General features: G+C 43.4%; 1 protein-coding gene and 1 pseudogene across 4 annotated transcripts in view; one reads left to right on the forward strand and one right to left on the reverse strand.

The window, feature by feature from the left end:
- LOC142402959 (adenomatous polyposis coli protein-like) overlaps positions 1 to 26945 on the forward strand; it is a 185389-nt gene that overhangs the window by 17197 nt on the left and 141247 nt on the right. The window lies entirely within an intron of this gene.
- Positions 8425 to 10050, reverse strand: LOC142402882 (uncharacterized; annotated as a pseudogene).

Consider the following 26945-nt stretch of genomic DNA (forward strand, 5'->3'; position numbering starts at 1 on the left):
CAGTGATTGGTGATGTTTTGCATGTGAGATTTGTTATTAAAACAGTGACCTTGAGCTTAATTTGGTATTTGGGCTCTGTACTGAAGCCATTACTGTACTTCGGGTACCATCTCATGGAGACAATTAGCAATTCTACTTCTTCCTCTGAGACGTTCTTTGTGGAGGAAATACAGAATGGCACCTTCGCTACCTTCTTCTGTGATGTTTTCTCCCTTGTTACAATAACTTCTCAGTATCTTGAACATCCTTGGGTAATCAAAATACTTCTATTGGTATTTCTTAGGAATATTGCTTCAGTTTTGTCTAAGGTTAACAAGCAATTTAGGAATATGACCCAGGCTCCGCAACAGTATGGTCATGGGTGGCAAGGCACGTGGGAGAATATGGGCAGGTATCTAGAGAACTTCTCACCTCCAATGGTCTGGAACTTCACTCCCGAACAACTGCAGGATCCTGATGAAGTGATAGAATGTTTGAAAAAAAAATTGCCCTGGCTATTACAAAGAGGCACAACTTACCGCACTGTGCTGGGCCCTGGTCAGCATCTACCAAACACTGCTCGATATTATGCAGCACCCTCAAGGAGAAGAGAGGGAAAACATACCAACAGACACTATGGCTAAACCAGACACTATATCAGTCACCCCTATAACTAAAAAGAAACAATGGAAGCGGAAGTCAGCTCGTTTAGTAAGGGATGAAGCAGCTTCTCCTAAGAGGGAGCAGGAGAAAGAATCAGAAGAGGCAGCCTGTTCTGCAGCAGAGCAATCACAAGAACAGGAGGAGGAAGGGACTGAAATCATAAATGAGACAGAAACCACCTGATCCCTATCCCTAAGTGAGCTGCAAGATATATGAAAAGATTTCAGCCATCAGCCAGGTGAGCTAATTCTCAGCTGGTTACCCCAATGCTGGGATATTGGGGCCAATAGTCAGGAATTAGAGGGTAAGGAACCCCAGCAGCTGGGATCCCTTGCTAAGGATAAGGCCATTGACAAAGGGATTGGAAAAAAGGCAGGAGTCCTCAGCCTTTGGAGGCGACTCCTGTCAAGTGTGAAGGACAGGTATCCCTTCAAAGAAGAACTTGCAAATTCCCGAAGCAAATGGACCACCATTGAGGGAGGCATCCGGTATCTGAGGGAATTAGCCATGGTGGAGGTGATCTATAACAACCTGGATGACGACCAGGCATCCAAATACCCGGATTAAATCTGGCGCACATGGTCCATGTGGTGAAAGTTTGTACGAAATGCACCGATGTCATACGCCCACACCCTGGCGATAATGGACAGACACAGAGGCACTAACTATAGATGGACTGTCCAGACAACTCCGAGAATACGAAGATAATCTTGCTTCCTCCATGTGGGCCTGCGTCTCGGCTGTGAAGGAACTGGCCCAAAAAATGTCTGAGCAAGCCGAGAACGATAAGGTCTTCCTCATGCACTCCAACCAAGGCCTCAGCTATTAAGAGTCAGCCTTTTTCTGTTCAAGGGAAAGGGTACCAGTGGCATACACCATGTGCAACCCTGTGGTTCTTCCTGCGTGACCAGGGGGAGGACATGAGGAAGTGGGATGGTGAACCTACCTGGAGACTAGAAGCTCGGGTACAGGAACTGCAAGGAAAAACAACAGCCAAAAAGCATCCATCCAGGAAAATTACTGCTCCAGTGTCTGTTGGGAAGAGTAGAAGGGCTGATAGTACTTTTGACCCTGATGAAGGGACTTCTGTTTTGCAGTTACAAAAATCAAGTAATGAAGACTCTGACGAGGAATAGAGGGGCCCTGCCTTCAGCCAGGTGGAGGAAAGGGACAACCGGGTTTACTGGACTGTGTGGATTTGATGGCCTGGCACATCAGACCCAGGGGAGTATAAAGCTCTAGTGGACACTGGTGTACAGTGTACTCTAATGCCATCAGATTACAAAGGGGCAGAATCCATCTGTATTTCTGAAGTGACAGGAGGATCCCAAGAACTGTCTGTGTTGGAGGCTGAGGTAAGCCTAACTGGGAATGAGTGGCAAAAGCACCCCATTGTGCCTGGCCCAGAGACTCTGTGCATCCTTGGCATAGACTACCTCAGGAGAGGGTATTTCAAGGACCCAAAAGGGTACTGGTGCGCTTTTGATATAGCTGCCTTGAGTACGGAGAAGATTAAACAGCTGTCTAGCTTGCCTGGTCTCTCAGAGGACCCATCTGTGGTGGGGTTGCTGAGGGTCGAAGAACAGCAGGTGCCAATTGCTACCATGACAGTGCACTGAGAGCAGTATCGCACCAACCGAGACTCCCTGGTTCCCATCCATAAGTTGATTCATCAACTGGAGAGTCAAGGAGTGATCAACGACTCGCTCACCCTTTCATAGTCCAACATGGCCAGTGCGAAAGTCTGATGGAGGGTGGAGGTGACACAGTGAAGGAAGTGTTTGAGAAGGGGAAAAGAATAATCCAGAGCCTTCTGAAAACTGGTTTTGCCATTAAAAACAAAGCAAGGTCAAAGGACCTGCACAAGAGATCCAGTTCTTGGGAATAAAATGGCAAGATGGACGTCATCACATCCCTATGGATGTGATCAATAAAATAACAGCTATGTCCCCACCAGCTAACAAGAAAGAAACACAAGCTTTCCTAGGCCTTGTGGTATTCTGGAGAATGCATATTCCAGGTTACAGTCATCTTGTGATCCCTCTCTGTTGAGTGACCTGGAAGAAGAATGGTTTCATTTGAGGCCCTGAGCAACAGCAGGCCTTTGAACAGATGAAACAGGAGATAGCTCATGCAGTAGCCCTTGGGCCTGTCCATACAGGACCAGCTGTGCAAAATGTGCTCTACACTGCAGCTGGGGAGCATGGCCTCACCTGGAGCCTCTGGCAGAAAACACCAGGAGAAACCCGAGGTTGATCTCTAGGGTTTTGGAGCTGGGGGTATCAAGGATCTAAGGCCCACTACACCCTGACTGAAGAAGAGATACTAGCAGCATATGAGGGGGTTCAAGACACTTCATTAGTAGTCGGTCAGAAGCACAGGTCCTCTTGGCACCACAATTACCTGTGCTGGGCTGGATGTTCAAAGGGAGGGTCCCCTCTACACATCACACAACTGACGCTATGTGGAGTAAGTGGGTAGCGTTGATCACTCAACAGGCTCGAATGGGGAACCCCAACCACCCAGGAATCCTGGAAGAGATCATGGACTGGCCAGAAGACAGAGATTTTGGAGCATTGCCTGAGGAGGTGGCTCATGCCCAAGAGGCACCACCATACAATGAGTTATCAGAAGATGAAAGGCATTATGCTGCGTTTACCAACTGATCCTGCCGTGTTGTAGGAAACCATCAGAAGTGGAAAGCTGCTGTGTAGAGTCCCACACAACAAGTCGTTGAAGACGTTGAAGGAGAAGGTGAGTCGAGTCAGTCTGCAGAAGTGATAGCCATCCAACTGGCCCTAGAGATTGCTGAACAAGAAAAGTGACCAGTACTCTATCTCTGTACTCATGAATGGTGGTAAATGCCCTGTGGGGGTGGCTGCAGCAATAGAAACAGACCAAGTGGCAGCACAGAAGTAAACCCATCTGGGCTGCTGCATTGTGTCAAGACATGGATAGAAAACATTGCTCTAAAGGTATGTCATGTAGATGCTCACATGCCCAAGAGCCGCGCCACCCAAGAACATCGAAACAACAAGCAGGTAGAGCAGGCTGTCAAAACTGAAGTGGCTCAGGTAGACCTGGACTGGGAATGTAAGGGTAAGCTATTTGTAGCTCGGTGGGCCCATGAAACATCAGGACATCTAGGAAGAGATGCAACATACAGGTGGGCTCATGATCAAGGGGTGGACTTGACCATTGAAGCCATCACAGAGGTTACCTACAAATGTGAAACATGCACCATAAGCAAGCAGTCTCCCTGGAATAGAGGGGGGTGGCTGGGATATCGATATGGGGAGGCCTGGCGGATTGACTATATTGGACAACTGCCACAAACCTGCCAAGGCAAGTACTTATGTGCTTACCATCTTGGAAGCGACTACTCGCTGGCTGGAAATGTACCATGTAAACCATGCCACCACTAAGAAACACCATCCTGGGACTTGAAAAACAAGTCCTGTGGTGACACGGCACGCCAGAAAATTGAATCAGACAACAGGATTCAATTCTGAAACAACCTCATAGACACCTGGGCCAAGGAACACAGCATTGATTGGGTGCATCACATACCCTATCACCCACAAGCCTCCAGAAAGATTGATCGATATAGCGGACTGTTAAAGACTATACTGAGAGCATTGGGCACTGGGGAATGAAATCAGAGAGAGAATTTAATTAAGAAGCTGTAGTTTTTTGTCACTTCACACTTTAAAATCTTTGTTGCCAAGATGATATTGAACATGTATGAGAAAATGAAGCTATGTATCAGTCATGCTGCATGTGCTGGTTTTGGCTGGGATAGTTAATTTTCTTCGTAGTAGCTAGTATGGGGCTATGTTTTGGATTTGTGCTGGAAACAGTGTTGATAATACAGGGATGTTTTAGTTATTGCTGAACAGTGCTTACACAGAGTCAAGGCCTTTTCTGCTTCTCACACCACCCCACCAGCGAGTAGGCTGGGGGTGCACAAGAGGTTGGGAGGGGACACAGCTGGGACAGCTGACCCCAACTGACCAAAGGGATATTCCATACCATATGACATCATGCTCAGCAATAAAACTAGGGGGGAGGTTGGCGGGGGGGGCCGCTGCTTGGGGACAGGCTGGGCATCGGTCAGTTGGTGTTGAGCAATTTTTTTCATATGCATCACTTGTCTTGGGTTTTATTTCTCTCTCTTTGTTATTTTCCTTTTCATTACAATTTTAATTATTTTAACAATTTTTAATTATTATTATTATCTTTTATTTCAGTTATTAAACTGTTTTTATCTCAACCCATGAGTTTTCTTACTTTTACCCTTCCGATTCTCTTCCCTCCATCCCACCAGGGGGGAGTGAGCAAGCGGCTGTGTGGTGCTTAGTTGCCAGCTGGGGTTAAACCACGACGCTGCATCATTACGAATATCCATATTTTTGTTCAAAATGAGATTACTGATGCAAAAGGAAAACTTTCTTGGATCTTGTCAGATTTTTTATATCAATCTTTATTTTCCTCAAGGGAATTTCACTTTTATAATGACAGAGCAGACATATTATCTGCATTTTATTAGGAAATGAGATCTTTGCAGGTGAAGAATCATATGTCAACATCTGGGTAGAATTTTGCAGACTGCATTTTTAGTACACATGTTAGATACTACCTTTTTGATCAGATCTTGTGCTTACTGCATAGCCATTTAATTTCATAGTTTAAAATCAAGGTCATAATTTCAGTATTGACAGTTTGTGCTTTTTTTTTGGAATGGTTGAATCTTGCAGGCACTAAGGTCAAAGGGACATACCTGAGATCACCTTATGGTATTACTCAGAAGTGGAAAACCAACAGAAGTATTTCAAAAGGAGAGCTCTGCTGCTTTGGTTTTTGCAGTACTGAGGGGAGAACCTGTCTGTTTTGCTAAGTAGGAAATGTGCTCTTTTATCTCTGATAGAAGGCTGTATTGCTTGTTTTGTCACTAAGTATTGGGGGTTTTGTTTGGTTTTGGGGTTTGGTTTTTTTTAAGCTAAAATTTAGTCATATTTAGAGCTTTATATATCACCATAAACCATACCTTGCTCTGCCTGTTGTCCCCACTAGACATAAGTTGACTGTGCTCAGTGACTCTTTGGGAGGCAGGTTCTCATCTGTAGGAAAAAGGGTCAGGATAGTCCAGTCTAAGGTGTATAGCGATCACAGGCAGCAGTAATTGCATCAGCAAGTGGATTTGCATTCTGTATTTGAAGGAAGGAAAAGAATAACAGTAGTATTGGGGAGGTTAGAAATAGAGAGATAGAGTTGGGAACATCAGTGAAAGAGGAAAAGAAATGCTGTGATAGACAAAGAGATAAAACCTTTCATGAAATGCAATTCCAGTAGTTCCTTTCCAAAGGTGGAAACAAGAGACCTCAGTAGGTTTTTTGAACTGATAGTATAAATCATCATGGAAAATAACAAGTAAAATTTAAAATTTAAAATGTCTATTTAGGTTTTTTTAAATCATTGTTCATGGAAAACTTTACTGAACTGAATGCATCATTAACCTATACAACCAGGGGTAGCTTTTTTAAAGCTTGGTTGTTAAAAATCTCAGAGGTTTGCAATGATTCCTTTTAAACAATTCCTTCTTTCTCATTACCCCTGTGAAATTTGTGTTCTTTCTTGGTGTAATGCGAGGGAAAGGTATATAAGTGGCAAACCACCTCTCCTGTCAGTTATTTTTCTTAGATATGTTTAATAAGGGGAGTCCTTTACATTCTAGGAAATCCAACTGCTACTTCAGTTTACATTTAAAATATTTAATAAATTCATTATTTTATAGTCATGGATAATTAGTAATGTGGAGAAAAAGTGGTCTGTATTTTGTATGGTTCATGTACTTATTTATTTGTCAGTATTTGCCTTCTGTACTTTGCAGGGTGGCAAATGGTTCTCTGTAAGTCAGACAAGAAGACACTCTGTCTTCCACTGGGCTTAGGTCTTGAAGTTTCAGATAGGTGGGTAAAATCTATATGTGGTTGAGTGAGCCAGTTTGATAGTAAAGTAGTAAAGTACTAAGCCTAGTACTTTACCATCTTTACTGTGTTCCCAGAAAATAAGAACCAAATGAGCTCAGGGATAAATTCTTTGGCCGTATGAGACAAAATGCATTTTAGTAATGGAAAGAGGATCTTTTATATCTCAACTGCATGAAAGATATTTGGAAGGCAGAAAATGGCAGTTTCCCTATGTAATTAATGATAAAATTTGGCATGACAACTAATGTATGTAAGCGCATGCTTTAACACTTTGCAGAACTAAACATGGTTTAGCATCTTGGAGGATTAAGTCAGAAGAAAGATTGTCCAGACCTAGATCTTATTTTTCACATACTATATATTTCAATGTATTTTCTCATTTTATACCAGTCTGAGATCTGAATAGGTTATTCATAGTGTCACCCAAAATATTATCTATCTGTGCTAATACCAATTTATTATATATTAAACCCATAAAATTTTTAAAGATCTAGTTTATTAATAATCTTTCTTGTAAATTAGATATGGAAACATTACAGTTCTGGTTTTGGTTCATCAGTTTTATTCAGATTCACAGTGTCACAGTGTAAAAAATTTACAAGAAACATTTTTCCTATTCTGTCGATGAATGGTGGCTAGAAAGAATGTAATGGGGTTTAGTTCTTTTTGCTTCAGAATACCAGAACAAGTCATCTTTATAAGGGGATTGTCACGAATGAGTGATTTAGATAACTTAAAATATCACCATCAAAGGTATTAGCAAAAGTGGTTTTAATATAATGTTGTAAAAGTGTGACTTAACAAAGTTTGATGGCAAGGTTCACTCTATTAATTACTGCATGGAAGAAACATACACAGGAAAATTGGGTTACACTCGAGTTAAAATGATTCACAGAGAGACCGAGGATATGGAGGACCCTCCCGTTGAGTCATGAGGTTCAGAGTAGACCCCCTTGCTTTCTAAACTCCTGATGGAGCTTAGGTGTGGCTAGGTCCAATCTTAGTCTCAGACTTGGACAACGGTTTATGTCTAAGGGATTATATATGCAAAATTTATCAATTCAGCATGCAATCAAAGTTACCAAGACAAAATCAATGTTACCATACTACAAGGTTATGCGCGATATCAGTCGCTTACCAAAGATCTGCCATTGGTAAAAGGTCTCTCTGCCTCGAGGAGCAACCTTGAGAGGTGTCCCAGCTCAAGGGCAGATCACCGCCATGCAGCCACACTGCCTAGCAGGGAGAGCTCAAAGAAGGCTCACTTAGGCTGTCATATTTATAGATAAAGTGGTTGGCTCGTAGTCAAATTACATGTGATGGAAAGGTATGCATGAGGCTCCTTGTACCCACAACTTTGTTCCTTGATAAACGAGTCTTGGAAAAGCCATCCGCTATTCATGTGTCAATCACATGATCGGTGTTCCAAGCTCATATACATTGATGCTCACTGTGCCACTCAGCTTCTTTGTGGGTTCTCAGAGAACAGATTGGAACCAGAGGAGTTCTTGGCCCGGCCACAGCTCAGGCCTTTACCTCCTTTGGAGTCTGTACCAAACTATTGCTAGTTTGGTTAAGAGGTCGAGTGCATGCGTCACACTCCACCCCGTGACTACAGTCAATCTACTTTATCGACTCAGAGAGTGGTAGTATGGTTACCTCTTGCCTCTATGTCATAAATATGTGGTGTATTGCAGATCAGTGGTAAGAGTCCAATTATCTGATAAGCTGTTTAGTTTAAGTGTCCTAATTAAGGTTAGTTATATACTATTTTACATACAGAATCAATTGATTATATGCGTTTTACATGCTGGATTGATGTAATTTGTTTCATTTTTTGCCAAACTTTGATATACAGAATGATTATAAGCAATAAACATAATAAGGTTAAAACTAACAAAACTACAATAGGATGCAGCATCAAATTCAAAATTCCAGTTGCTGTTGGGGACCATCCAAAAAGAGTTTCCCACCAGTGATGTTCTCCATCTTTTTTCACTCTTTCTAGGACATGGTGTATCTCTTCTGCATCATGATGGACAGTAATCAGGGTTCTTTGTCCATTGTTTCAAATTCGTTTTAGCAATTGATTCAGGTCATCATGTTGCAACAGTTTTCTCACCAATGTGAGATTCATTCCAATAGGGTTAGGCAATAAATCTTGATGCAATGTATAGTTAGATTGTAGCTGTTGGTGGGTTGTGACAGGAGCTGAATAGTTAAAGTCGTATCCCATAATTTGGGTAAAATTACAAATAAAAATATTTGAGTGATTGTATATATCTACAGTGGTATTGTCTATAAATATAGAATCACAAAGGGTTCTCATACAAACACATCCGTTTCCAACGTATACAAGTTCAGTTTCAGGGGTTTCATTAGGATGTATTTCAAAATGACAAACACGTTGTTCTGTGTCAAGACAAATGTCTTGGGCCTTAATGGTATTACTTTCACAAATAAATCCCTGTTATTCCCATACAATGCATGCATCAACATCAATAGTTTGCCATTTATTCCCATTTTGTTGGGCCCATACTCTACGTTCTAACGGATAGAGGACAGTTCCATGGTGATTTAATCCCAGTGCAATGATTGGGTATATGGGGTATAGTGAAGCATTGCTTATTGTTAGAACAAAAGCTGTGGCTTTACTGTCAGTAGGGCCATAGGTAAAATTGACTAGATGCCACCAGGATTGGAATTTCTTTTCAAATTCAGTTGTGTTATCCCAGATTACTTTTCGAATTTCAGTGGGTAAGGTGCCCTCTTCACCTTCTCTTACAATCGCTACCACAGTAGATTGTACCCACAATTGAGTTTGAATACAACTAAGAGCGAGAGAGACATTAATTTGGGCTGCACCTAGTGCGTCCACAATTAGTTGGTGGTCTTCTTCATTAATTCTTTCCCACTGAGGTAATATATCAGATAAGAGCCATTGGTTAGTTCCCAGTGACGATAGAGAAGATTGCAATGGATGTTCTAATTTGTATAAATTACTTGTTGCTGAGCTTATTTTGTTTTATAAAACTTCAGCATCCATGCTGTTTAATACTCCTAATCCTGTTCCTAAAATACCAGTTGCATCTCTTCTTGATCATTTTGGAGAGTGCTCGTCCATGCAACCACGCTAACCATCCTGCATAGGACACACTTAGGAATGGTGAGCAAGTAGATTTAATTGCAGAGATGTTGATCTGCATTGCATTGATAGTTCCACTCATTTGAGGGACCATGATGGATTAAATAGCACTTGTTGCTGGCCTGTATGTTTGATGGCATAGGGTCCAATTTTAGAAAATTGTGGGGATAGAGTTTTCTTATCCTTTACAGTCAGGGCGGATGTTAAGTGAGGAGTGGTTGTTGTTGTGCTAGGCTCAGTAATGTCTATTTTAAATTTAAAGGATAGTCCCATGCTATGGTGAGCCCAGAGGCAGACTACGAAAACAAGTTGTACTAAGGTAAAAATCTACCAACAGTCCAATCTTTCAGAGGTGCAAAATTTTGTATCTTTTGTTATTGGGTTTGATGTAATGTTGTACACAGAAATCTCAGTTGCCTTGTCATGGGTAGACCCATTGATCATCCGGCATCCTATTTTAATTTCTGTCCCTACCATTCCCCAAAGTCGGGGAATTTTATTAACATCAGTCTCATTTCTATCCCAGCTCCATTCATTTTCTAAGTATTCTTTAGTTCCGCATATGACCATGGTGGAAAGATTCAAATCTCCCTTACCAGGGAGTTTTCCCATAGTCCCGGTATACTTAACACGAGCTTGAGACCATGGCCACTCTAGGGTTCTCTCAGTAAGGCTCCTTAGTAAAACTAGGGGAGTATTTAGAGTAGGCACTGATGTCATTGTGATAGGTTTAGTGATTCTGAGATATATTGTTCCTAGTATTATGTTGTGTCCCTTCAGAGCGTTCCATCTGCATGATATCTTAACATCATAATGTTCCTTCACTGTGTCATGTATTGAGCAATGACTTATGTTACAGCATTTTCTATATGGCATGCAAGAGTTATTGTGAATAATCATAACATATATATATCCCTCATTAACAGGTGGTTGTGCTTTACAAGTCATGTTTATATTGCTCTCTGTTAGTAACAAGACAGGTGGCTTATCTGTGTTGACACAATTGTGGCTGATTTCTTGATTGACAATTAAGTAGAGACAGGTGGGTGTTTGTGGGGAAGCAAGTATTATCGAAATCTTCAACAGCAGTAGGATGATGTATCTTATTTTCATCTTGGAGGAGACTGCAAGATAAAAGGGTAAAACAAACTGGTCTTGGTGGGGTTTTCTGGATGGGTTACCCCATTAGAAGTAAGGAAAAAAAAAAAAAAAAATATCTATTGTGCACTGATTCTGTGTTTTGCACCACTGCTGTCAGTAGCTTCCCAAGCAAGTGGGCCACGAGGTTTAGTTAGAGTCATAGGTACAGTTCCAATTTGTAGTATATTTACCATGACAGGTTGTCCTGGCTGTAATGCTATCGGATATTTTCTTTCATCAGGAGGTGGAGCATAAGGTCTAGTTTTTGTAAAGAATGCTCGGCTCACAGGTCTCCCAGTAGGCCCATACCGATTATTCAATTGATGAAGTATTTTGGAAAGTTGAGTATCCCACTGGGCCTCGTGTGGCTTAAGGCTCCTTTTCAATAAGCCATTAGCTCTTTCTGCCATCCTATTTGATTTAGTAGGGGGTATGGAATACCCACTGAATTTCTTCCTGTTTTGCCCATTCTTGCACTTCCTTGTTGGAAAAATGTGAGCCATTGTCACTTTGGATGACATCAGGTGTTGGTAGGCCTGAAAACCAAGAGGATAATCCCCTAATGGTGCTCTGACCATTAGCCTTCCGACATTTAGTTGCCACGATTAGGCCTGAGATGACCTCTACTCCTGTGAGGATGTATCTAAATCCTGAGGAGGGTTTAAAGGGTCCAATGTAATCAATTTGCCATGTTGACCACAGGGTTTTTCCCTCCTTAATGTGTAGGGGTGGTGTTTTAGCAGGGTGATTTGTTTGCAATTTCAATTTACATTGGGGGCATTCTGTAAGGATGGTTTCACATGTTTTCCTGTTTAGAGGCCAACCTCAGCTTTGGGCTGCAAAATAAAGTGCTTCTCAGCCTGTGTGGCCTAATTTTTGATGTAACCATTCCCCCATTCGGTACCATTCTGGATCCGGTGTATCTCCTGTTTTTATTCCCCTAATTCTGGCTAACTCGTCTACTTGTTGGTTCCATTTTGTGGCTGGTTGGTCATTGTTTACATGGGCTTTTACCCATTCTAGTTTAAATGGTACCTGTTTAGCTATATCTAATAGTAATTGCCAGTCTTCAGTTCTCCAAACTGGGGATCTATTTACTTCCCAATTTAGGGCTTCCCATTGACAAAGCCATTGTGTGGCACCTGCCCACACGTCATAGGAGTCGACATCGATAACTTTTGCTCCATTTTGTGCTGCTAGAAATACTGCTCTTAATTCTCCTACTTGTGCACTACCTTCACCTTCTTCTATTACTTGTTTGCTGGTGGTAATTTCTAATGCGGCGGCTTTATACCGCCATTTGCCGTTTACCCTCTTTGCCGAGGCATCAGTAAACCAAATGCCTTTGGTCAGTGTTTTCTCAGTGAGGGGAGGTGCATTTAGAATTGGTGAAGGTTTAAATGGCTGTTTTAGTGCTAGTGGGTCAGTGTTTATAGGCATTTGTAATTTGGAAAATTTTGTTTGTCCTTTGGTCAATTGCATTTCATCTGCTACTCCCATCAGGTAGGCATACCATTTTCTGGTGGTGGGTTTCTGTGCAATTCCTTCTGGTGAAGAAGTTCCTTTTAGGACTGTTTCTAGCAAATTAAATGGCCCTCTAGTCTGAACAGGTTTCCCCTGGTGTATTTTCTCAACTCGTTTAACTGCTTGGATTAAAGACAAAAGTCCCTTTTCCCATTTGGAATATCTCTGTTCTGTCTCTTTAAATGCAGTCGAACTAAACATTAAAGGTCTTTTTGGTCCACTCGGCCCGGTCTGGAATAGATTGCAATAAGTACCATGTTCTGCAAAGCCCCATTCTGCTATAATAGGGTCATCAGGGTGTACTGGTCCCAGTGACTGATATGTCTTTAATTCCTGTATTAGAGTTTTGACTGCCTCTTCATGTTCTGGGTTCCATTTCCACAGTTTTCCCTTTCGTAAAAGTGAGTATAGTGGGCAAGCAATGATAGAAAATCCAGGTACATGTTTCCTCCGGTATCTTAAAGTATCCATAAGTTGTAATTCTTTCCTAGATTGGGGCATCTGTAACTGTTCTATTTTACTTAGGATGTTCAGTGGGATTGCTGCACTACCTGCAATCCACCAAGTACCTAAAAATTTTACTTCTCTACTCTGTCCCTGACATTTTTCTGGTGGGATTTCAACTTCTGCTTTATGTAGTGTTTGCCACACTGCTGCTGCCGCTTCCCCCACCTTTTCAGGGGAGGTCCCTCCGATTAGGATATCATCTATATATTGGTAGAGTTTCACATCTTGAGGGAGTGAGCCTGTCTGTAAAAGTTCAGCAAGCGCAGCATGAACAATTGTAGGTGAATGTTTATATACCTGTGGGAGTTTGTTAAAGGTATATTGTATGCCCTCCCAAGTAAAAGCAAATTTCTCTTTATCCTCCTCCTGTAAGGGGACCATAAAGAACATATCTTTCACATCTAGCACTGCCATCCGTGGGTGCGCGGCCACTTGTAGCGTGGCTGTTAAAGTTGCAGTATTTGAATTTGGTTCAATTTGAATCAACATTCAGAACCATGAGGGCAATTCATTTTTTTTTTTAATGCCATATGTGATTACCACAGGAAATTGGTGAAACTAGCTGCTCAGGATTTACGTGGGTTTACGTGGCAAGGTTTTGGTAGCAGAGTGGGGCTACAGGGGTGGATTCTCTGAGAAGACACCAGAAACTGCCCCCATATCCGACAGAGCCAGTACCATCCGGCTCCAAAACAAACCCACCACTGGCCAAAGCTGAGCCAAACAGCAACGTTGGTAGCGCCTCTGTGATAACATATTTAAGAAGGGGTAAAAAATGCTGCGCAACAGCAGCTGGGAGGGAGGAGTGAGAAAATGTGAGAAACAACTATTTGGACACCAAGGTCAGAGAAGAAGGAGAAGGAGGAGGTGCTCCAGGCGCCAGAGCAGAGATTCCCCTGCAGCCCGTAGTGAAAACCATGGTGACGCAGGTTGTCCCCCTGCAGGCCGTGGAGAGCCCACGCCAGAGCAGGTTTTCTGGCAGGAACTGCCACCCATGGGGGGACCCACGCTGGGGCAGTCTGTTCCTGAAGGACTGTATTCCATGGAAAAGGACCAACGCTGGAGCAGTTTGTGAAGAACTGCAGCCCGTGGGAAGGACCCATGTTGGAGCAGTTCGTGAAGGACTGCATCCCGTGGGAGGGACCCCACGCTGGAGCAGGGAAACAGCGTGAGGAGGAAGGAGCGGCAGAGACAACGTGTTATGAACTGACCACAACTCCCATTCCCCATCCCCTTTGCGCTGCTCGGTGGGGGAGGAGGTAGAAGAGTCAGGAGTAAAGTTGAGCCTGGGAAGAAGGGAGGTGTGGGGGGGGAAGGTGTTTTTAGTTTTGTTTTTATTTCTCGCTATCCTACTCTGTTATCAATTGGCAATACATTAAATTGATCTTCCCCAAGTCGAGTCTGTTTTGCCCGTGACAGTAATTGGTGAGTGACCTCCCTGTCCTTATCTCGACCCATGAGTGTTTCATCTTATTTTCTCCCCTGTCTTGCTGAGGAGGGGGAATGAGAGATCAGCTTGATGGGCATGTGGCGGCCAGCCAAAGTTAACCCACCACAAAGGGGAAGAACACTTATATGAATAATGAGAAGTGAGTTCAGCACTAACTAAAAACTTTGAGCATATGGTTAGATATCTCTTCTGAAATAAGTTAATCTCTAAATATTGCTAAGAAATGCAATATACAAGCAGATTTTCTACATCTGCCTACTGGGGGCTTCTTGAATCGTTCTCAAAACTAGCTTTTGTTGGCCACCATCTGAGACAGAAGACTACTAGTGGTCCTTTCCTCTGCTCTAATTCTGTTTCAGTGGTGTTATTTATTTGTCTATAGTATAGAAGATGGCTGTTGTTTTACAGGTAGCCATAAGCTTCTTTCTTATCAAAGTTATTGGAGGGAGAAGTCATCATGTGTCTTGTAGAATCAAATAGGGCTTGAAAGCCATGGCTACCACTACCTTTTTCAGTTTTTGTTCACGCTGAGCATCATGGTTTAACTCCAGCCAGCAACTAAGCACCACACAGCTGCTCGCTCACTCCCCCCACAACAGGATGAGGGAGAGAATCAGAAGAGTAAAAGTGAGAAAACTCATGGGTTGAGATAAAGACAGTTTAATAAGTAAAGCAAAAGCTGCAAACGCAAGCAAAACAAAGCAAGGAATTCATTCACTGCTTCCCATGGGCAGGCAGGTGTTCAGCCATCTCCAGGAAAGCAGGGATCCATCGCACATAACAGTTACTTGGGAAGACAAACACCATCACTCCAAATGCCCCTCCCCCCCCTTCCTTCTTCTTCCCCAGCTTTATATACTGAGCATGATGTCATATGGTGTGGAATAGCCCTTTGGTCAATTGGGGTCAGCTGTCCCAGCTGTCCCCCCTCCCAACTTCTTGTGCACCTGGCAGAGCATGGGAAGCTGAAAAGTCCTTGATTTAGTATAAGCACTACTTAGCAACAACTAAAACATCCCTGTATTATCAACACTGTTTTCAGCACAAATCCAAAACATAGCCCCATACTAGCTACTATAAAGAAAATTAACTCTATCCCAGCCAAAACCAGCACACTGAGGAACCTAAAGATTATCAGGTTTTCTGTGGGTTTTGGTGGTCTGTACTATCTGGGTAGACAACACGAGGGAATGAACCTTGCATCCTGGGCTAAATGGTGCAGACTGGTCACATCTACAGTGTTGCACACAGCCCAGACCTTCTCCTTTGGGGTTTATTTGAAGTCTGCACAATGCTGAGAGACAATCTTGTATGTGTATGGTTGGTTTGTTTATTCAGTATGTCAAAATAAAAGAAAGAGCTGAGTCTCAGACCATCATAATGCTGATTTTCATGCATGGTGTTTTGCACCAGAGGATACTACTGGTCCATTATGATTCCTGTAAGAAAGGCACTTAGATTCTGTAAAGTATCATTCAAAATGCTATATATTAGAGCTAATACTATAAAAAAAGAGAGAATAGTGTAGATAATCTCACATCCCTTCAGATGCTGGGAACCCCATTTTGTGCAGCATCGAACAGGCCTCCAATCCATGCACAGCATACTGTGCAGATCCCATCCGTAGAAAGGGTTACCCCATTTCAGTCATTCGAGCTATTATAGGATTTCCTTACAAGGAAACAACTTTATTCATCCTTTCTACTGTCAAAACAGAAAGGATGTTCACATGGGAACAACTTGCTGCACTCCTAGATAAAGGCAAGGCCATGCAGGTGGCATAATCACTAGTACCAGGTGGGAGCTGCCTGCAGGCTCCTCTGTATACAATGAGCTGGCTTAGTTTATCCTGCAGCCAAGGAATCTGTGCAGCACATTGCAGGCCTGAAGGCCAAGCTGTACATGTAGCATAGTGCAGCACAGGCCTGGCTCTACTCAGGTTAACTGTTATGTGGATCACTAACTCCTTGATGTACAATGGTCTTCTGGTCAAGACCACTACACATGGGTTGTTAGATAATGTTGAAGACTGTCTTGAGTGACTGAAACCAAGCCGTTTATCTTGGGCACCATGCAGCAAATGATCCTGACAACCGCCTGGATCTTCTTTCAGAAGAAATTAGGACACTTTAGAAGGGAGCATGGGAGAAAGGTAGCTTAAGTTCATTATAGGTGATCGGGAGACAAAGGCCCTAGGCAAATCAAGGAGACATGCACATTGACAGCATGGTTATACTTGCAAAAAACTTCTCATGTTGTTGTTTCCTCTAGAAGAAGGGAGGAAAGTCACAAGACCTTGTAATGGAACCTTTTTTAAGAGGCATTTGAATGTCCTGACTTGCCCTCAGCTTTTTATGTTTCATTTGCATTGGCTGCTTTGGGGAGGGGAAGAGGGAGTTGGCTTAAAGGTGTTTTTTTAAAATAATATTTTCAGGATGGAATAAAGCACATAAGTTCAAAAGAACAAATATTTTGCTTCTGTTTCAAAGTAATGTCAGATTTTTCAGTCATGTTTTTTCCCTTATTCTTTTTTCTTTCCAAAAGTCTCTCAGCAGAACCTAGATGTTCTAAAACATGTGCCTTTTCATATATACCATTTAGGTTGGCTGAACACTTTAGTTTTCTTTTCAGCATGTGCTTTCTTCACCTGCAGCATAGCAAGCTCTAAAGCTGTGGGAACATATTTGGAAACCAAAGCTTTTGGTCTCCTTTGAAGATATTATGCTTATTCTGGACTATTTTGAGTAGTCTTTTGTTCTTCTGTGTAAGACTTGACAAATTATAGGGTCTTTAAAATCTTATCTACGAACCGTCTTCCTCTGAAAATAGAGATCCGTATTCTCTGCTCTCCCAACCCTCCAAACAGGTGTTAATTTGCTATTAAAATGCTCTTGGCCTTATGATTCCTTCAGTTGTTAGTCTATCCCTGGGCTGTTCTGGCAAAAGCCAGTTCTCTTCCTCAGAACAGTGATTTGGTAATAACATTTCTTTTTCTTGTGAAAGCAGTAGTGAGGTAGCAATGCCTTTCCCTGATTTGGGAATATTTGAAATCGAGAACCTGTTTTCAGTTCCAATGAATATTCCAATGAATACCTGCTTTGGTGTGATTTGGTATTGACTTCAAGAGGAAACAAATTGAACCTGCAAGCAGGCTCAATTAATAAATGATGAGACTGAAAAGAAAATCTGTTAGATCTTGCAGAGCAAAAAAACCATGTTTATGACTTCTGATGCTTTGTAATAGGTGAACAAAATCAGCCTGGATGGTGAGAAAAATAATAATTTATTTTTTGTGAGAGTGTGTGTCTGTACAGAAACTGGAGGGATTTTGGTGAAAGAAAAATGTTTGGGGGGAGGAATCTATAGAATGTCCAAAGTTCTACAAAACTTCCTTTCTTTTGTTATAAATCTTTGCATAGATGTGTCCTGTGCACATTTTTGTAACAGCCCTAAATTTTTAATTTAGCATGCAGAAACTCCAGAAGGAGGCAGAAGTCCCCTAGGAAAGCATGCTTTTGATTTGGCCTTTTCTTTGTTGAAAGGAAGGTTTGATTGGGGGCGGGGATTAAGCCAATGTCATTGAGTTCACTGAAGATGAACCAAAAATAGTGTGCTTTTCATGACAGAGTTGCAGGTTGGTTTTTTCCTGTTACATAGTCTGTATCTGAGCCTGTGTCATTTTCTATTCTCTTAATTTTTTTTTTTCCACGATTATTGCATAGGTCAGGGCTGAAGCGTTGCAGTAGGGCAACATCAAGAAATACTTCTGCTGCTGTGTGACATATCTGTAGTGTGCATATAGAAATCTCCCTCTTAATCCAGAACTCTTCATAAACAAATAATGGACTCAAAGAAACTCCAAAATCAAAAGGATAAGTCAAACTTTCTTCTGTTTTATTTAATCTTACCATGTGCCTTTTCTTGCTGATGCTTCAAAACAGCTATTTTCTTAAACTCCTGCCTCTACTGAAGTTTAAGCATGCATTTGAAAAGTCACAAAAGTACAAGCCAGTATTCATTATTACATTCTCCTGTCTTCTGAAGTTATATGAATGTATGCTGTACCCATCCCCATATTCAACTTGAGGTGATTATTTTGTGTGTGTATTTGCATCTAAACCACCAGTGGATTGATGTAATTCTATTCAATTTGGTGGATTTTTGTTTCTGCCTCTGCCGACAGTGGATTTGTTTTTTCATCTTAATATGCATTTCTTCCTACATAAATCTCACTGCATAGAGCAGAGCAGACTCAGTATTATTACCTGTAAGAAGGACATCTAACAGACTGCTCCCTATTATCTAGTTTCTCAAGCTTACTGTGATTCATATTCCTTTTCTTGCATACAGAAGGAATATGGGATAAGAAAATCCAGTTGAACTGTAGAAAATTTAGAACATTGATTTCCAAGTATGCAGAAAACAAAGCAAAATAATATATTCAAACAGTCAGTTACAGGAGCTAGCAAAGTGTAAAGTGCCTTTAAGAAGCAGATGTTTGCTGTGAAGTTCACCATGCATGCAAACATGTTTCCTTCTGTACAAAGTTAGTGCTCAAGTTTTTATAGACATTCAGGGTATGCATAAATTTATAATGGTGATTGTTTTAGTCATGATAGCACTTGAGCACACTGAAAAAAACATCAAAGTACTCCACAAACAACCAACACAAAGCCAGGCCCTGCCCCAGAGAATTCTCAGTCTAGGGCTGAAACAATACACAAGTGAGCAAATTGACAAATGTGAGAGAGGAGCAGGTTAGGATGGAGGAGAAAAGAGGACAACTTATCAGTTCAGGGAATATTGTTTCTATGCAGTTGAATAGCTGATTAGTCTAGGCTGTTGTTTTGGTAATATAAATTTATAGTATTCTGCTGTGGGTAAATAGCACCAGGCATCTGCCCCAAATTATAAGTATATATGACAGGTAACTCTGGACTGATCTGCATCCAGTTCTTGTATTGTGTCACAATTTTGATTAAGGGTGTGATATTTTTATCTCAAAATATTTATAAAGGTAAACCAGCATGGAAACAGTTTAAACTGACACATATAATTTCATAGAATAATAGAATCACAGAACAGCCCAGGTTGGAAGGGACCTCAAAAGATCATCTGGTCCAACCTTTCGTGGGAAAGGGAGCCTAGATGAGGTTATCTAGCACCCTGTCCAATCGCATCTTGAAAACCTCCAGCAATGGGGACTCTATCAGGTCCCTGGGGAGTTTGTTCCAGTGAATGATTGTTCTCACTGTAAAAAATGACTTTCTTGTATCAAGATGAAACATCTCCCAGTGCAACTTGTACCCATTACCTCTTGTCTTCTCCATGTGGCTCCTTGTGAAGAGAAAGTCTCCGTCCCCTTTGTAACTGCCCTTTAAGTACTGGAATACTGTGATGAGGTCCCCCCTTGAACCTTCTTTTCTCCAGGGAGAAAAGACCCAACTCCTTCAGTCTTTCCTCATAGGGTAAGCTCTCAAGCCCTTTGATCATTTTCGTAGCTCTCCTTTGGACCCTCTCCAGTCTGTCCGCATCTTTCTTGAATTGTGGGGACCAGAACTGGACACAGTACCCCAGGTGTGGCCTGACAAGCACTGAGCAGAGTGGGATGATCACTTCTCTATCTCTGCTAGTAATGCCCCTGTGGATGCAGCCCAGGATCCGATTTGCCTTTGTTGCTGCGGCGGTGGACTGCTGACTCATGTTCAGCTTGTTGTCCACCAGGACCCCCAGGTCCCTTTCAGCAAGGCTGCTTCCCAGCCACACAGATCCTAGCCTGTATTGGGCTCTTTGGTTATGTCATCCCAGGTGCAGGACCTTGCACTTGTCTTTGTTAAACTTCACACTGTTCTTTCTAGCCCACTCTTCCAGCCTGTCCAGGTCTGTAAGAGGTACGTGTTAAAGGAGAAGCCACTGCCCGAGCACTCACACACCATTCAGGGAGTCGCACACACACCACCGGAGACTTTAACTGCTAGGACCTGAGTCCCTTCGCAGCGGGCAGCTCCATGGAGCTGACGGGTGCCCCTTTTCAACTCCTCGCTCACACACACACTCACTCTCAGGCACTTCCTCTCCCCTCTGGCTCGACCCTAGGTTTCCCAAAGCAGAGTCTCTGATACGACGTGCGCCAGACGAATTTCTTGGTACAGCGGTGAAAACAGCTCGAGCTGGGTGCCTCCGGAGAGGGACCCAGAACAAAGAAATCCCTGGGTAATTATACCCTTACAATCTAAATTCCCCTCCCCTCAGGAGACAGTTCGGACCAATAGTAGTATCAGGGTCTGGGGTCTTCCCGTTCTTCATTGGGCCCTTTCATTGTCTCTAGGCAGGCCGATTCTTCTCTTATCTCTAAGATTGCAGCTTCTGCTAAGGTTGAAGCCTCCTTATCCTTCTGGTTTGCACCAGTTTCGGGGGCCTTCCTTCATGTAGCCAAGTAAAAGTCCAGTGCACGGTCGGTGGATCTAGGTGAAAGTTCTTGGGGCCTAAGACTTCAGCAAGCCTTGATACCAATGCTAAAGTGATTACTACAACATACAGAGGTAAGATGACTCTCCCTTCTGATGTGTCCACCTCACCACCCAGTTTATTCTCATCAGCAAACTTGGTGAGGGTGCTTTCAATCCCATCATCTAGGTCATTTATGAAGATGTTGAACAGCGTGGGGCCCAGTATCAATCCCTGGGGGACCCCACTTGTGACAGGCTGCCAGCCTGAGTAAAAAACATTGATCACCACCCTCTGAGTGCCACCTGTTAGCCAATTTCCTACCCATCTCGCAGACCACCCATCCAATCTGTATCTTGCCAGTTTGTCTAGGAGAAGGCTGTGGGAAAGAGCGTTGAACGCTTTGCTGAAGTCCAGGTAAACAACATCCACTACTCTCCTCACTTCGACAGAAGATGTTATCTTGTTGCAGAAGGTGATCAGGTTAGTCTGGCATGATTTGCCCTTGGTAAATCTGTGCTGGCTTTTCCCAATCACCTGCTTCATCTGGCTTTTGATAGTTTCTAGGAGGACTCATTCCATTACTTTCCCAGGGACTGAAGTAAGACTAATGGGCCTGTAGTTTCCTGGGTCCTCTTTTGGGCCCTTCTTGTAGATGGGTATTATAAAGAGGACATTTGCCCTCTTCCAGTCATCAGGGATATCCCCTGATCTCCATGGCTTTTCAAAGATTATAGCCAGTGGCCTTGCAACAACGTCAGGCACTTCTCTTAACACCCTGGGGTGGATTCCGTCCGGGCCCATAGATTTATGTGGGTTGAGCCCTTGCAAGAGACCGCAGACCAGCCCTTCCTCCACTGCTGGTGGGTCGACACGTGTTGTCGTAGCTACTTGATCCTGTGATCTGGGGTTCAGCTATGCCGATAAAGACAGAGGCAAAGAAGGTATAGAGAACCTCTGCCTTGTCAGCATTATTAGCGACTAGTTTCCCTGCCCTGTTTAGCAATGGGCCTATGTCTTCCCTGTGCTTCTGCTTACTGCTCATGCACCTGAAGAACTCTTTATTGTTGTTCTTGACATCTTTGACCAATTTCAGTTCTATCTGAGCCTTAGCCTTCCTGAGTGCATCTCTGCATGCACTCAGGATGTACAGTGATGCATGCAGTACATCTCTGCATGAGTACATCTCTGCATGCATCTCTGCATTCTTGTAGTCCTCAATGGCTATTTGGCAGCCTTTCCATAGCCGGTATGCTTCTTTCTTTGCTTTTAAGCACATTCAAAAGCTCTTTGTTAAGCCAGGGTGGTCTCTTGTTCCACCTTCTTCCTTTCCCTTTGTAGGGGATGGACTGTTCTTGTGCTTCCAGGAGGCTGTTCTTGAATAACTCGCAGCAGTCACAAGCTCCTTTGCCCTCCATGGATGCTTCGCATGGAATCCCTCGCAGCTGGACTCTGAGCGTATTGAAGTTGACTCTTCTGAAATCCTGGGTCTTTGTCCTACTACTGGTCTTCAGTGTGCTCAGCAGGATCTTAAACTCCACAATGTTGTGATCACTGTATCCAAGACTACAATTGGTAGTTATGTTGTCAAGTAAGTCTTGTCGGTTTGTGAGCAGTAAATCTAGCAATATGCTGTTCCTAGTTGGCATGTCCAGCATCTGTAGCAGGAAGCAGTTCTCAATGCATTCCAGGAACCTGATGGATGACTTGTGCACCACTGTGTTGTTTTCCCAATAAATGTCCGGGTAATTGAAGTCACCCATGAGGACCAGGTTCTGTTGGCCTGAGACTTCCTTGAACGGCCAAAGTAAGGCTTCATCGGCCTCGTTATTCTGATTGGGAGGTCAGTAACAGATACCTACCATAAGATCCCCCTTGGTGACAATCTCTCTAATCTTGATCCAAAGGCATTCAATAGAACTTTCATGGTCTCCATAGATCACCTCCATACACTCAAATTTCTCTTTTACATAAAGTGCAACTCCACCTCCTCTTCCTCCCTTCCTATCTTTCCGAAAGAGCTTGTAGCCATCCATTGTGGTCTTCCAGACATGCGAGTTTTCCCACCAAGTTTCTTTGATTCCTATGACATCATAACTCTCAGACTGGGCACGGAGCTCCCGTTCCTCCTGTTTGTTGCCCAGACTATGTGCATTGGTATACATGCACTTGAGGTGGCTGGACTTAGGGTTCTTGCCTTTGGAGAGGGTTGGGGAGCATTCCTTACTACTCTGGTAGGTGCACTCATCCACCCTGTTGCTTATGAATATGCAGGTGTCACAGCTTTGGACCCTACCCCTCAAGTTTGTTAGTTTAAAGCACAACTCACTAAGTCAGCCAGCTAGTGAAGATTCTCCAACCTCTTCTAGAAAGGTGGATCCCATCTCTCCCCAATAGGCTGTATTTGTCAAAGAATGTCCTGTGATCATAGAAACCAAAGGCCTGGCGACAACACCAGCCACGAAGCCAGGTATTGATCTGCATTATCTATATTATTCTCTCCTTATAGTGTTAGCTCAAATTGTGGTGGGTTAACCTTGGCTGGCTGCCAGGTGCCCACCAAGCAGCTCTCTCACTCCCCCTCCTCAACAGGACAGGGGGAGAAAATAAGATGAAAAAGCTCATGGGTTGAGATAAGGACAGGGAGATCACTTACCTATAACCGTCACAGGCAAAACAGACTCGCTTTGGGGAAGATTAATCTAATTTATTGCCAATTAAAATAGAGTAGGATGTTGAGAAACAAAAACAAAACTAAAACCACCCCACCTTCCTCCCACCCCTCTTTTCTCCCAGGCTCAAATATACTCCTGACTCTTCTACCTTCTCCACCCCCAAGTGGCACAGGGGAAGGGGAATGGGGGTTGTGGTTAGTTCATAACAGTTCCTCTCTGCTGCTCCTTCTTCCTCACACTTGTCCCCTGCTTCTGGCATGGGGTCCCACCCACAGGATACAGTCCTTCAGGAACAGACTGCTCCAGTGTGGGTCCCCCCCAGGCCACAGTTCCTGCCAGAAAACCTGCTCCAGCACAGGCTCTCCACAGGGCCGCAGCTTCCTTCAGGGCACATCCACCTGCTCTGGCGTGGGTCCTCCACTGTGGACCTCCTTGGTCTGCAGGGGTACAACCTGCCTCACCATGGTCTTCACCATGGGCTGCAGGGAAATCTCTGCTCCAGTACCTGGAGCACCTCCTCCCCCTCCTTCACTGACCTTGGTGTCTGCAGGGTTGTTTCTCTCTCATTTTCTCACTCTTCTCTCTCTCACAGCTGCTGCACGGCATTTTTTACACTTTCTTAAATATGTTATCACAGAGGCACCATCAGCATCGCTGACTGACTCAGCTTTGGCCAGCGGTGGGTCCATTTTGGAGCCAGCTGGAATATGCTCTGACACGGGGGCAGCCCTTTGTCTCTTCAGATAGAGGCCACCCCTGCAGCTCTCCCCCACTACCAAAACCTTGCCACGTAAACCCAATACACAAATAAATAGCATTTTCAATTATACCTTACAGAGTCTGAGTCCCTTTCTTACTGGGATCATAACAGGCCAGCACTCCTGGTGTAAAACATTTGGTGTAGTCATCAGGATCCTGTGAGACATGCCTTTCTGGAGAAAGAACAATGAAGAGAGAAGCAGAGTGCCTGAGTGGTCCCCGCACACAGCTGTGGAGGGTAGTTACAAGGCATTTAGTCCAGGTGGTTTGCCTGGTGGATTGGGAAACTGAGGAGGGATTGCCTGATTGTTCCACCCCAGATGAAGTATTACTGTTGTCTTAGCAAACAGGGGTTAGGGAAAGGAAATTAAAGGAAAATTTGTACTGTCTTTGGTTTTTGCTAACATGCTTGAAATGGACATGGTGGCATTTAGAGCTGATGCAAAAAGAACTGAAAGCGCTGCAGGTGCAGCTCCACTTGGCGGACCCTGGGCAGTGAGCACAGGTGCAGACACCTGCAGTGCAGGGGGGGTGCACGGAGCAGTCTGGGAAGGGCACCACTGAGGTACGAGCTATTTGCCAGAAGGATGAAGGGTGGGACAAGGACCCTTGGTTCTCTGGTAAGGATGAGTGGACAGAGGGGTCAGAGGATGAGTGCAGCAACAGTATTTCTGTCTGGCCATTAGCGATTCACAAAGCAAAGGGGCTCCCGGGGGCATCCTAGCACACAGTCTGGGTGTGCAATTTTACACAGCCTGAGTTGCAAGATTTAGCAAAAGCATACCAGCAAAAGCCAGGAGAACGGCTGACACACTGGCTCTTGTGAGTATGGGACTTTGGAGGAAATACTGTACTTTTAAATCCTAAAGAATTAAGGTGTTTGGGTGTCATCTCACAAAAGCATATGATTACCCAGTGGCTAAGAGGAGCACAGGGTAATGTATCCCACTCCCTGCAGGAGCTTTAAAAGTAGAGTATCCCTTGCCTACTGACTGGGATGATAAATCAGCATCCTGGAAAAGTATAGCTGAGGCTGGTCAGTATTTACGGGAACTGGCTGCACGACCAGGCATGTATTCACATAACTTTAGGTCCTGATATGGAAACTTTTACACCCGTCATGAACACCCAAATATTGGAGGGTGCCCCATTTGCCTTGAAAGGGACAATAATTTCCTTGCTAGGGGCTGCTGCAGGAAAACCAGTGGGGGATGTTATTCTATCACTAGGACAACTTGGTGATTATCAGAGTGAAAAAGAGGAGACGGAGCCTGAAGCATTTCAAATGCAACAACTCAAGGGAAAGGTTACTCAGAAAGAGGTGTTTCTGGCACTAATACAGGCAGGAGTGCCTGGGGAGCAGATAGATGGCAAACCAACTCCTTATTTGTAGAATTTGTATAAGAAAGCAAAAGCAAAGGAGAAGGGACAGAGGGCCCACACTGGACAATGGGGGCATAGGGGTCGAGCAGTCAATTACCCCCGTGATTATGGGGACAGAAGAAGCAGGGATTCCTCTACCAAGGAACAGACTGAAGGGTCCGAGGACAAAAGTGGTAGACCAGTCCCTGTGTGCCCTTTAGTTATTAACAAAGCAAAAGGACCCGCTGGGGCACCACAGCATACAATATCAGTGCAAGATTACACTCAGACAGAGTGTGGCAGACTTGTATGAGCAAAAGCTGGGAGAGAGATTAGGACAGTGGTTACTGCAAGTGTGAGACCAAGGAGGGGACAGTGTACAACTGAGCCCCCAAGAAATGATGCATCTGGGAAGCAATTTCTCCATATCCAATTGTTACCTATTTTATAAAATAACTCCCAAAACACACAGAATATGTTTAGAGAGGAGACGTTGTTTTATTCTGCACAGGCTGCAAGGTGGAATATTTCCACAAATCAAGCCCACCTACTGTAATTCTCTTCAACATTTATACATGAAAGTTAACATACCACGCCTATCTAATACATAATCATTAGACTGACTAAGTATCCTCTTCTTCCATTGGTCTGTATTTTCTCCGCTTCGATTTAAAGCCAGTGTGATTTTAATTCACTGCGCATGCTCACAAGGAGTGGGGGGGGTAGTCCTTTCATCCCTCAATTGGGTTGGTGGTCGCGATCTCCCCCTGCCGTCTTTACCTTTCCCCTAGTTACTGTGACTCCCGTCGTTTTCATGGTTGTGGTGAAACCATGAAACCCTTTATCTTTACGACCTTCCCTGTAGGAGGATGTTCCTGTTATTAGTCCTTGAAGTGTTACAGCTTTGCATTCGTTGAGGAGATGCTAGTTAGTGAAACATATGCTTGTCAGTAAAGTATGCAGTGCCAGTACCCCCTTAATCTGACTTAGGCATTATCTATTACCTTGAAGATTCTACAATTCCCATATACTAATTTCCACTCGTAACTATGATTCTTTCTTAGCTACTAACAACTTCTATACTTTTCTATTTTATTTAAAAAAAAAAAAAAAAAGGTTTGTGGTAACACAATGGTGACACAATGCTTAAAAGGGGCCCAGGCAAATGGAAATGTGATTTATTCTCTTTGGGAATGGTAATGTAAGCAGATGTAATTGAAGTGATTAGTTTATTCTTTTATAACTAAGCAACATAGAGACAGGAGCGGGGTAGACAATGCTTTAATGTTGTGTTTGTACATCTA

Source organism: Mycteria americana, assembly GCF_035582795.1.
Source record: "Mycteria americana isolate JAX WOST 10 ecotype Jacksonville Zoo and Gardens chromosome Z unlocalized genomic scaffold, USCA_MyAme_1.0 Scaffold_18, whole genome shotgun sequence".
NCBI lineage: Eukaryota > Metazoa > Chordata > Aves > Ciconiiformes > Ciconiidae > Mycteria > Mycteria americana.